Genomic DNA, 12,616 nt, shown 5'->3' on the forward strand with positions numbered 1-12,616 from the left:
TTTAGTCTTTGATACTGAATTACTCTACACTCTTGTGCTGAGGTTGCTGCCTGTGGGCTCTCAGAATTTCTGCTATTCTACAACTTTGCATGCTCTTTTTCATTTATCCTTAGCTCACCAATGTCTACCACAGAAAATATATTTGTATGAAACATCTATCAATGTGTCTGATTCATAGACTGGAGCATCATATACAGGGCCAGAAGTTACCCACAGAAATAGATTAATATCTTCATAAATTTAGAAGATGCTATTAGTTGCAATTTCAGATGATGCAGTTATTGATTTGGAAGTGTTATCTGATAAAAATTGTAATAGATCTTGACACAATATCAATTTGAAGCAAAGACTGGAAACATTCTGATAGACAAATTAAATTGTGCAGTTCATAAAAAGTAGAAGAACAGTGTCTTTGAATACACGAATAATGAGTCACAATCAGACTGAGCCATGTTATGTGGATACCTCAGAGTAACTCAAATTTGAAGTGTAACTATAATTGAAGTTGTAACAAAGCAGGTGGATCCCCTTCATCTGTTATATTTCTCTCTCACACAAAAATTATTATTGCCATTTTAAAATATCTTCAATATTAGCATTTGTATGGAATGGGCACAGTACCTAAAGACTTTGAATATTGAATCAGAGCTTATTCAAATTAATTTTATTATCTATGACATTTGTTCCATTATCTCTTAGTGTGATTAGTTTACATGAAAACTGTGTTAGTTACACAATACTCATAATCTCAGTTTTTGCTATCATTGTTCATTTGTAAACACACACCTGATTACTAACTTCCTGATAGAGTAGCTGAAAAAGGCATATAAATAACTATAGCACTTATACAGCTAATAGTGAGAATATGTTAGCAACTTTTGCTCTCATTTAGTTTCAGTGTAATTAGTTTCTTAGCACAAACATTGTTACAGAAATAAAATTCCATATTTAGGTAAACTAGCTTGCATAATTCAACATAAATTACAATATATAAAAGTACTAGTTAAAATGAATATCCCCCCCCCCCTCCCCAATATTCAATTACTCAGAAATGTAGGTCTACAATTGTAAACTATGAAAATCCAGCAAACAACAATAGCCAGCTTATAGGTATAATTAGTGTAAGTTTGTATAAGAGGTAGGGTGGACACCATTTTAATTAAATTTTCATGTCCAGAAGTTTATTCCAGGATTTTTTGACTGTTTAAATGATTAATTGAATTGTGAAGGTGTAACTGTTATAATGCTCACTGTGGCAAAGGTATCGGACATGAACTATGTTATTTCCAAATTATAATTACAGGTGCACATCATTTTCATTCTGATTTGACTGATAGTGTAGTACAGATATAGTTCTGTGACTATGTTAAATATTTATTTGCCACACAAGAATTTTTGTGTCATTTAAGTGTTTGCTTACAGCAATCAAAAAATCAGATTGTAGGACAATAACTGAGTGTAATATGTGCCTAACTGATTAGATGTGCATAATTTAAGTAAATGAGACTCAATCTTCTAATAAACTCTAGCTTGGTGTGAAAATATGATTTTAAAAAGCCTTCTTTCAATAATCACTTTTCAGCTGGATTCAACATGAAAGGCATATGCGTATGCATAAAAATAGTTACATTTCAAAGCAAGGGGCACAGTTTATCAGTGGGGTAGATCCGCTGGTAAACTGCAGATTCCCTATAAAAGAGGATTGAATCTATAATATTTTCTTCTTCATAAACTAATAAACAGGTTCTTCTACTGACCACCAGACTCACTCTGAGATGAAACTGAAGATTTTAGAAGGAACCTAAGTTTACCAATACATATATTCCCTAATCAGATTGCAATGATTAGAGTCAACTGTAATCATCCAACAATTGAAAGAGATAATCACAGTTTAGTAAGTGGTGGGCATGACAAAACATACTGCTAAACAATGCTAAATGCTTTCTCTGAAAATCCACTTACAGCAAATAGTTTGGAAATCTACTAATGACAGAAATATATTAGATGGCAATAAATAGTTCTAATCTCTTTGAGGATGTCCAAACCAAAAATCAGTGACCATGAGACAGTTGCAGCAAAAATGACTGCCAAAGTTCAAAGGGCGTATAATCAGGTAAAAGACTTAGGTCTTCAAAATAGTAAATAAAGAGGCAGTAATGTCATATCTCAGGGAATAACTTAAAACCTTTAGTTATGGGCATGGGCATGTGAAATAGCTGTGGTTCAAATTTGGAAATGTCAAACCTTATAAATAACAATGACTGCTGCCTAAAAGATGCAAATCAAGGCATGGGACCATATGTGTAGAAATGTTAAATGAAATACTTTCAGATGTCAGATGGACAAGTGTGAAGCAGCGAGTGATTATGTAGGAGAATCTTACAAAGACTTCTTACTAAATTCAAGGAAATTCTGATCGTATGTCAAGCTCATCAGTGGCACCACATTTAGTGTCCAGGTACCCATGGATGAAACAGATACTGAAATTAATGGCAGCAAACACAAAGAATGAACTTCTCCCACACAGAGAAAAATTTAAGGATATATATAATTTCAGAAAAATTGTTATACATATCGGAACATCAGATGGAAATTACTGAAATTTAACAGTTTCATCTTGACAGAAATGAGCTAGTATCATACTACTATACAACCAACAAGAAGAAAGAGGGAGTGGCTATAAATGAAAAAAATCAAGTCAAGTTTCAGGCCCTTGAAATTAATGGGTGTTGTGTTGAACAGCTCGTGACAATAGTGTGAGGCTGTATCACTATAGTGGATCATGAAATATACAGGGATTGGACAAAAATATGGAAACACCAAGAGAAATGTATGCTTGAACATAAATACAGATCCTAGTGAAGAGCAGGTTGTGCTGTTTTATTTGACTGTGACTGACTCCTGTGCAATGTCCTCAACATGTTGCAAGTGTCATTCATGGTCAGAATAGTGATCTGTGCAGCTGTGAGTGCATTATGTCAGATCTAAGTGAATTTGAATGTGGACAAATTGTTGGTGCCCTTATGGTGGGGGCTCCTGTAACCAAGAGAGCAGAAGAGTTTAAAGAGGCACCATATCAAGGATTTATGCTACATACAGAGAAAGAAGAAAAGCATCCTTTGCCAAGACACTATACAGGTAAATGTGTCGAGTGGTCATGACAGTGCAAAAGCCACAGCAGAACTGAAATTCATACTCACGAAACCTGTCAGCACCAAAACAACATGAAGGGAGCTACATAAGCTGGAAACTGCAGGGTGAGCTGGAATTCCAAAACAACTCATCAGTGATGCAAATGTTCCATAACAGGAAAATGTAGTGACAAAGCCATAAAAACTAAACTATGGAGCAATGGAAGATTGTCATTTGGTTGAGGGAGTCTAGTTGAACATTGTTTTCAACTTCTGGCTGAGTTTACATTCCAAGAGTGAAACATGGTGGGGGTTGGTAATGATTTTGACAGCCTTATTGTAGTATTCCTTGGGCTCTGTGGTTACTCTGCAAGATCTCAGTACTGCTTAGTATTTTGGCTGATCAGGACAATCCTATGGTTTAAATTTCCAAGATAAGAGGGCTCCTATCCACCCTACTCACATCATGCTATGAGCATGAACGTTGTATCTACCCTGGCACCACAGCCACCAGATCTGAATATTATCGAGTGTTTGTGGTCTACTATGGAGAGAAGGGTACATGATTACTATCCAACCACATCATTGTTATCTCAAGTTGTCACTATTTTACAGAAATAATGGTATAAGAATCCCCTGAAACCCATACTGCACCTGTATTTATAAAGTCTGAGATGACTGGAAGCTGTTTTTAATGGCATCAATGTTCTTATACTGTATTAGGCATTGTAATGTGGTGAATTTTTGGTGTTTTGATATTTTTGTCCACCAGCTATATAAGCCTGAGTACCAACTGGTTAAAGGCCATCAGAAGGAAGTATCATACAGCTCACAAAGCAGATGAAATATTTTCAGTAAGATTATGCAGATATAATTGGAGAATCACTGTTTGTAGAGAATTTAATGTCAAATAGTAGCATATTGGCTATGTGTACATAGAGCTGTTACTGTTCAGCCTTGGGCTATTTTTCACAGTAAAATTTTATATGAGAACTGAATGACATAGGGTAACATCTATCGACAATTTATTTCAAGCTCAAACCACCTTCTGTGGTTTTGATGTAAACCTAATTCTCAATAGTTTACCTGATTATGATCCTCAAATGTTAACAATAAAATATACTGATCAGTTAGGACAGATCATAGAAGAAAAATAATGCATCGCACAATCATAAACAATGACTCAATGACAGTGTTTAGAGAGAAATTAAGGGAAGTTTCTGGGGAGAAATTTATAAAAGAGACAGTGTTGGAAAACTGAATTCTTTCTTAAACATATTCTTACAGCACTTAATTTCTTCTAAAACAAATAGCAGCAAGAATAAGAAGTGAATAATTCCTGGGAATAAAGTACATTTTGTGCTAGAAAGAGAGAGCTCTGCCTCATTCAGGGGAAAAACTATAGTCAAATTTTGAACTCAACTACCATCTGTATTGTGAACTTCTCCATGTGTTGTTAAAACAGAAAGATACATGCAATATGCCCCTAAAATGAAACACTAACAATAAGGGAAAAAGTTTTTGGAACATCATTTAACAAGAAACAAACAAAAACAGTGACTCAAATAAAATGGAGTCCCCAGAAAATAGCTATGGCAGAAATTATGATACTGTCAAAATATTGATCACCAAATGCAATGATTAATTCCTGACAGTGGCCATAAACACTGGACTCAGAAATAAACAACCAAATACGAATGTGTAACATTTGTTTGTGCAGACACTGTGTGCGCCACCAACAGGTATCAGTTACAAAAACACAAGCCATAAGGAGATTACAAATTTTATCAGTTCACTCAAAAGTAGTAATACTGCCCTCAGCCCCTGTTGGTGGGGAGGCTTGTGTGCCTCAGTGATACAGATAGCTGTACTGTAGGTGCAACCACAACAGATGGGTATCTGTTGAGAAGCCAGACAAATGTGTGATTCCTAAAGAGGAGCAGCAGTCTTTTCAATAGTTGCAATGGCAGCAGTCTGGATAATTCACTGATATGGCCTTTTAACATAAAGCAAAATGGCCTTGCGTTGCTGGTACTGTGAATGGCTGAAAGCAAGGGGAAACTACAGCCATAATTTTTCCCAAGGATATGCAGCTCTACTGTATGGTTAAATGATGATGGGATCCTATTGGGTAAAATATTCTGAAGGTAAAATAGTCCCCCATTTGGATCTCTGGGCAGGGATTATTCAGGAGGACATCATTATCAGGAGAAACAAAACTGGCATTCTATGGATCAGAGCATGGAATGTCAGATCCCTTAATTGGACAGGCAGGTCAGAAAATTTAAAAAGGGAAATGGATAGGTTAAAGTTAGATATAGTTGGAATTAGTGAAGTTCAATGGCAGGAGGAACATGACTTCTGGTCAGGTGAATACAGGGTTATAAATACAAAATCAAATAGGGGTAATGCAGGAGTAGGCTTAATAATGAATAACAAGATAGAAACATAGGTAAGCTACTAAGAAAAGCATAGTGAATGCCTTATTGTAGCCAAGATAGATATGAAGCCCATGCCCAACACAGTAGTACAAGTTTATATGCCAGCTAGCTCTGCAGATGACGAAGAGATTGAGGAAATATATGATGAGATAAAAGAAATTATTCGGGTAGTTAAGGGAGACAAAAATTTAATAGTCAAGGATTACTAGAATTTGATAATAAGGAAAAGGAAGAGAAGAAAAAGTAGTAGGTGGATATGGATTGGGAGAAAGGAATGAAATAGAAGCCACTTGGTAGAATTATGCACAAAGCATAATTTAATCATAGCTAACACTTGTTTGAAGAATCATGAAAGAAGGTTGTATACATCGAAAAAACCTGGAGACACCATAAGTTTTCAGATTGATTATATAATGGTAAGATGGTAAGACAGAGATTTTGGAACCAGGTTCTAAATTGAAAGACATTTCCAGGGTCAGATGTGGTGTCAACCAGTTTATTGGATATGAACTGCAGATTAAAACTGAAGAAACTGCAAAAAGGCAGGAATTTAAGGAGATGGGACCTTGATAAACTGAAAGAACCAGAGGTTGTAGAGAGTTTCAGAGGGAGAATTAGGGAACGATTGACAAGAACAGGGGAAAGGAATACAGTGGAAGAAGAATGGGTAGCTTTGAGAGAGGAAAGGCAGAGAATCAAGTAGGTAAAAAGACAAGGGCTCGTAGGAATCATTGGGTAACACAAGGGGTATTGAATTTAATCAATGAAAGGAGAAAATATAAAAATGCAGTAAATGAAGCAGGTGAAAGTGAATCAACGGCAAGTGCAAAATGGCTAAGCAGGACTGGCTAGAGGACAAATGTAAGGATGTAAGGATGTAGAAGCATATGTCACTAGGGGTAAGATAGATGCTGCCTACAGGAAAGTTAGAGAGACCTTGGGAGGAAAGAGAACTACCTGTATGAAATTCAAGAGCTCAGATGGAAAACCAGTCCTAATCAAAGAGGGGAAAGCAGAAAGTTGGAAGGATATTGGAACAAATAAGCCCTCGGTCACAAATATTAAGTCAAAATTGATCTGGTTTCGACGCTACTAGTTGTTTCTGCGGCTGCTAGATGGCGCTCATAGCAACACCATGTTTACTTGCCCACACTTTCTAAAGTGGGCACCTCAGTCTCGTTGCAACCCTTGTTCACTGTACGAGGAGCCCTTAGCAGCTCGCCATCTCATAACTGTTCATGACGTCGCCTTTCCGGCTCAGATCTTTTTTAATATGTGACTTGTAAGTACTGCATCTTTTCCAGTCAGTACAAACTTTAATTTTATTAGTGTACTATATACCTAATATGTTTTAGAACAGTTAGTCTAATTCTGAAGACAACGCTCATAGTAGCATCAAAACCAGGTCAATTGTGACTTAATATTTGTGACCAAGGGATTATTTGTTCCAATATAATTCTGACACGGTCACTGAACCTTAGCAGCTATGTTCAAAATTTTAAGGTGGAAGGAGTATATAAAGAGTCTATACATGGGAGATGTACTTGAGGGCAATATTATGGAAATGGGAGAGAACATAGATGAAGATGAGAAGGGAGATATGATGCTGCATGAAGAATTTGGCAAGGCACTGAAAGACTCAAGTTGAAAGAAGGCCCCAGGTGTATACAACATTCCATTAGAGCTACTGATAGCCTTGGGAGGGCCATACATGGCAAAACTCTTCCATCTGGTGAGCAAGATGTATGAGACAGGTGAAATACCCCCAGACTTCAAGAAGAATATAACAATTCCAATTCCAAAGAAAGTAGGTGCTGACATGTGTGAAAATTACCAAACTATCAGTTTAATAAGTCACAGTTGCAAAATACTAACTTGAATCTTTTACAGAACAAAGGAAAAACTGGTAGAAACTGACCTCAGTGAAGATCAGTTTGTATTCTAGAGAAATGTAGGAACACACAAGGCAATATTGACCCTACAACTTCTCATAGAAGATGGGATAAGGAAAGGCAAACCTACATTTATAGAATTTGTAGACTTAGAGAAAGCTTTAGACAATGTCATTTTGAATACTCTCTTTCAAATTATAAAGTTGGTAAGGATAAAATATGGAGAGGGAAAGGCTATTTACAATTCATACAGAACCAAGCTGGCAGTTATAAGAGATGAGGGGCATGAAAGGGAAGCAGTGGTTGAAAAGGGAGTGAGACAGGGTTGTAGCCTATTCCAGATATTATCCAATGTATATACTGAGCAAGCAGTAATGGAAAAAAAGAAAAATCTGGAGTAGGAATTAAAGTTCAGGGAGAAGAAATAAAAAGTTTGAGATTTGCCGATGACACTGTAATTTTGTCAGACAAAACAAAGAACTTGAAAGAAGTGCTGGCCTGCTATAAAATATGTTATTCTGTTGGTATGATCTGTGAGCTTACCAAAGCCATTAACCATGTGGATCACAAAACTACATCTGATACACTGAAGTCCACTTTAAGAAAAACAAAAAAAAAAAAAATGCACCATGAAGATATTACCTAAATGGGATGGAAATCAGTAGATGCGATGTGGATGTACAGACAGGAAAATTATTACAGTTTCAGAAAAAATGGATGATTTATTCAATAGAAAGAACTTCACAAACTAAGTCAGTAATGCATTGGTCCACCTCAGCCCTTATACAAGCAGCTATACAGCTTGACAATGATTGACAGAGTTGTTAGATGTCCTGCAGAGGGATATCATGACAAATTCTGTCTGACTGGTGCATTAGATTGTCAAAATCCCATGGTGGTATTTGAGCCCTACCCATAATGCTCCAAACGTTCTCAATTTCTACATCTACATCTACATGATTACTCTGCTATCAACGACAAAGTGCCTGGCAGAGGGTTCAATAAACCACCTTCAAACTGTCTCTCTACTGTTTCACTCTCAAATGGCACACGGGAAAAACGATTACTTAAATTTTTCTGTGCAAGCCATAATTTCTATTATTTTATTGTGATGATCATAATTTGGGAGAGACTGATGAACTTGCTGGTGAAAGTAGAGTTTGGCAAGCATGAAGACAAGCAGTAGAAACTCTTGCTTTGTGCAGTATATATCATATACTGATACATAGTGAAATTCTGCCAAAAAAATTTCAGAAACCATCTAGGGTGGAAATTATGAATATTCTCCAGCTGTCTCTGTATCAATCACTTGAATACTGTGAAAATAAACAGGTTTTTGTTTACAAAACACCTACCATAACATTCATTCATTTGTTCACGCATTGTGTTCCATCAATCCCAGCATAAAAGAGAGCATTCAGGGATGCAAACATGGTCCAATTTATACATGAACAAGCAGAGGCAACTGTGATAGCTACTTATGTGGAGTATGATAACAACAAAATATGACTAGTGATAACATACTCAAAATGATAATTATTGTACTTTCTCCTCCAGATGTGAAAATATTTTGCTGATGTCTACCTACTTGGAGAAAAATGATCAGCATCATGAAATAATAGAAATCACAGCTCACACAGAAAGTTTCAAATGTCTTTTTTTCCCAGGCACTGTTCTTCAGTGGAATGGTAGAAAAATAATTTGAAGATGATTTGATGAACCCCCTACCAGGCACTTAAGTGTTGATTTTGACTTGGTAACAGGCATGTGTGGATTGTGGAATTCATCCCGCAAACATTTGTAGAGCATGTGTTGCCACTCAATGTTTATTATTAAGATCAGACAATGCCAGTACAACCTCAGTAGACTTGCTTGAAAATGAACTTGTAAGGGTTTGAAACTAGCTGCCTGATAAATACTGCAACTGTTGACAGAATTGTAAAATAGTTATGAACATGTACATATACAGAGTGTTACAAAAAGGTACGGCCAAACTTTCAGGAAACATTCCTCACACACAAATAAAGAAAAGATGTTACGTGGACATGTGTCCGGAAATGCTTAATTTCCATGTTAGTGTTCATTTTAGTTTCGTCAGTATGTACTGTACTTCCTCGATTCACCACCAGTTGGCCCAATTGACGGAAGGTAATGTTGACTTCGGTGCTTGTGTTGACATGCGACTCATTGCTCTACAGTACTAGCATCAAGTACATCAGTACGTAGCATCAACAGGTTAGTGTTCATCATGAATGTGGTTTTGCAGTCAGTGCAATGTTTACAAATGCAGAGTTGGCAGATGCCCATTTGATGTATGGATTAGCACGGGGCAATAGCCGTGGCGCGGTACGTTTGTATAGAGACAGATTTCCAGACTGAAGGTGTCCTGACAGGAAGACATTCGAAGCAATTGATCAGCGTTTTAGGGAGCACGGAACATTCCAGCCTATGACTCGTGACTGGGGAAGACCTAGAACGACGAGGACACCTGCAATGGATGAGGCAATTCTTCGTGCAGTTGACGATAACCCTAATTTCAGCGTCAGAGAAGTTGCTGCTGTATGAGGCAATGTTGACCATGTCACTGTATGGAGAGTGCTACGGGAGAACCAGTTGTTTCCGTACCATGTACAGCATGTGCAGGCACTATCAGCAGCTGATTGGCCTCCACGGGTACACTTCTGCGAATGGTTCATCCAACAATGTGTCAATCCTCATTTCAGTGCAGATTTTCTCTTTACAGATGAGGCTTCATTCCAACGTGATCAAATTGTAAATTTTCACAATCAGCTTGTGTGGGCTGACGAGAATCTGCACGCAATTGTGCAATCACGTCATCAACACAGATTTTCTGTGAACGTTTGGGCAGGCATTGTTGGTGATGTCTTGATTGGGCCCCATGTTCTTCCACCTATGCTCAATGGAGCACATTATCATGATTTCATACGGGATACTCTAACATGTGCCTTTACAAGTACGACACAACACGTGGTTCATGAACGATGGAGCTCCTGCACATTTCAGTCGAAGTGTTGGCACGCTTCTCAACAACAGATTCAGTGACCAATGGATTGGTAGAGGCAGACCAATTCCATGGCCTCCACGCTCTCCTGACCTGAACCCTCTTGACTTTCATTTATGGGGGCATTTGAAAGCTCTTGTCTAGGCAACCCTGGTACCAAATGTAGAGACTCTTCGTGCTTTTTTTTATTTATTTATTTATTTATTGTATTGTGGACGGCTGTGATACAATACGCCATTCTCCAGGGCTGCATCAGTGCATCAGGGATTCCATGCGATGGAGGGTGGATGCATGTATCCTCGGTAATGGGGGACATTTTGAATATTTCCTGTAACAAAGTGTTTGAAGCCACACGGGTACGTTCTGTTGCTGTGTGTTTCCATTCCATGATTAATGTGATTTGAAGAGAAGTAATAAAATGAGCTCTAACATGGAAAGTAAGCATTTCCGGACACATGTCCATGTAACATATTTTCTTTCTTTGTGTGTGAGGAATGTTTCCTGAAAGTTTGTCCGTACCTTTTTGTAACACCCTGTAGATGTAGTTACTTCTATTTCATTTTATATCTGTATGTTAGGGGAAAAGCAGCTACTCTGAAACAAACCACTGCTGCTTCCCCTATACTACTCATCAGCTGTGATCTCTCCATACATAAATTTAAGTTGCCTCCTTGCTTCCATCTGTATGAGCAGGCTAATCTCAGGAAATGCTGTTGTGATTTTCATCTGGTTTCCACCAATACATACAATGTTTCAGAAGAAGGTTTTTTTATATGCTATATAAATATTTCATACAAAGTATCTGAACTGTAATGACTTAAATTGTGGAAACAATGCCACTGCCAGCATAACTTGAGTGAGCAGCAGTTCCTTGGGGTAGAAGAAAATGTGACCAAATTTGTATTTGGTGTGATGGTTTAGTGGACCAGTGTTTGGGTAGAAACTGAAAGACTGTGGGATTGAATCCCAGCTTGGTCACTTTTCATCACTCTGCCTTTTAACCTAGCATTACCTCTCAATGATGTGGATATGAACCAGGAGGAAACATGGCTTGGGTTCCACATTACACTGTACCCACCATTTTCCTGGCAGGATAACTGGTTAGATACAAGCAGGTCACCTTGGTGACATCCAGTTGCCTGCAGTTGTTTCAGAACAACTCCAAAGCAGAAAAACATGTGAGTCCAGAACCTGTGGTTTTCATTTGCCTGTGCATTGGTTGCAGCTCTGCTTCGATTATGCAAAGAAAGTTTTGCAGCAGTGCAGCAGATGTCTCAATCTTCCGCATTTTCTTTCCTTGAGTCAAACATAAATACATGGTTGAATGAAACAAATTATTTGTTTGGACATTTTCATTTCCATTTATACAGAAACTGGCAAATGAATCTCCACTGACAAGAAAGGGACTTAGGCGTTTTAGAGATCATAAATACATGGGCATGGTTTTATTATCAGAATTCTCTTGCTAATGGATACACAAGATTTCAAAATACTTCTGCAGATGGTTGAGGGACGAATTTTGAAATGTGGTGACAATTTCAAACTGCCGATACTATTTCCTCCAGATTATCACTCACAATACACACTCTTAATTCAATACAAATTCTTTAAACTATGGGCAGCGAGTTATTCAACTTTGAAGTACTGTAATAACTATCATCAATAACAACATGATAACCACTTCATCATCAGGCTGTGATGTGAGACCTACAGCTTGAAATAATCAAATATTTCCCCTGGAGTTGTTTGAGAATAACCATACTGCAAAAAATAATGTTAATACAAAATATGTGATGTTTAATTTTTTATTCTTCAAGTAAAATGTTTTCTGAAAAAAGCACTTCAGCAACTTTGCTTCATTTACATAGAATACTAGTACATTCTGTCAGCAGTGCAGCAGATGGCTGAACTTTCAGCTTTCTACTTTCTTTGAATCAAACCTAGATGTGGTCATGATTCTTTGCATGGCATGGTGAAAAAGTCTGCCATAAAGAGTCCATGACAAAGAATTGTTGTAAAGAGTTTTTAATGATGCATCACAGTGCATACTATGCTTCATAAAGGAAGTTGTGTAATTTGAACTAAACATGCAGATCACACGTTTTTTCATATCTTTTTCCTTTTATTTGT

The sequence above is a fragment of the Schistocerca serialis genome, chromosome 9, assembly GCF_023864345.2.
Source record: "Schistocerca serialis cubense isolate TAMUIC-IGC-003099 chromosome 9, iqSchSeri2.2, whole genome shotgun sequence".
Classification (NCBI taxonomy): Eukaryota; Metazoa; Arthropoda; class Insecta; order Orthoptera; family Acrididae; genus Schistocerca; species Schistocerca serialis.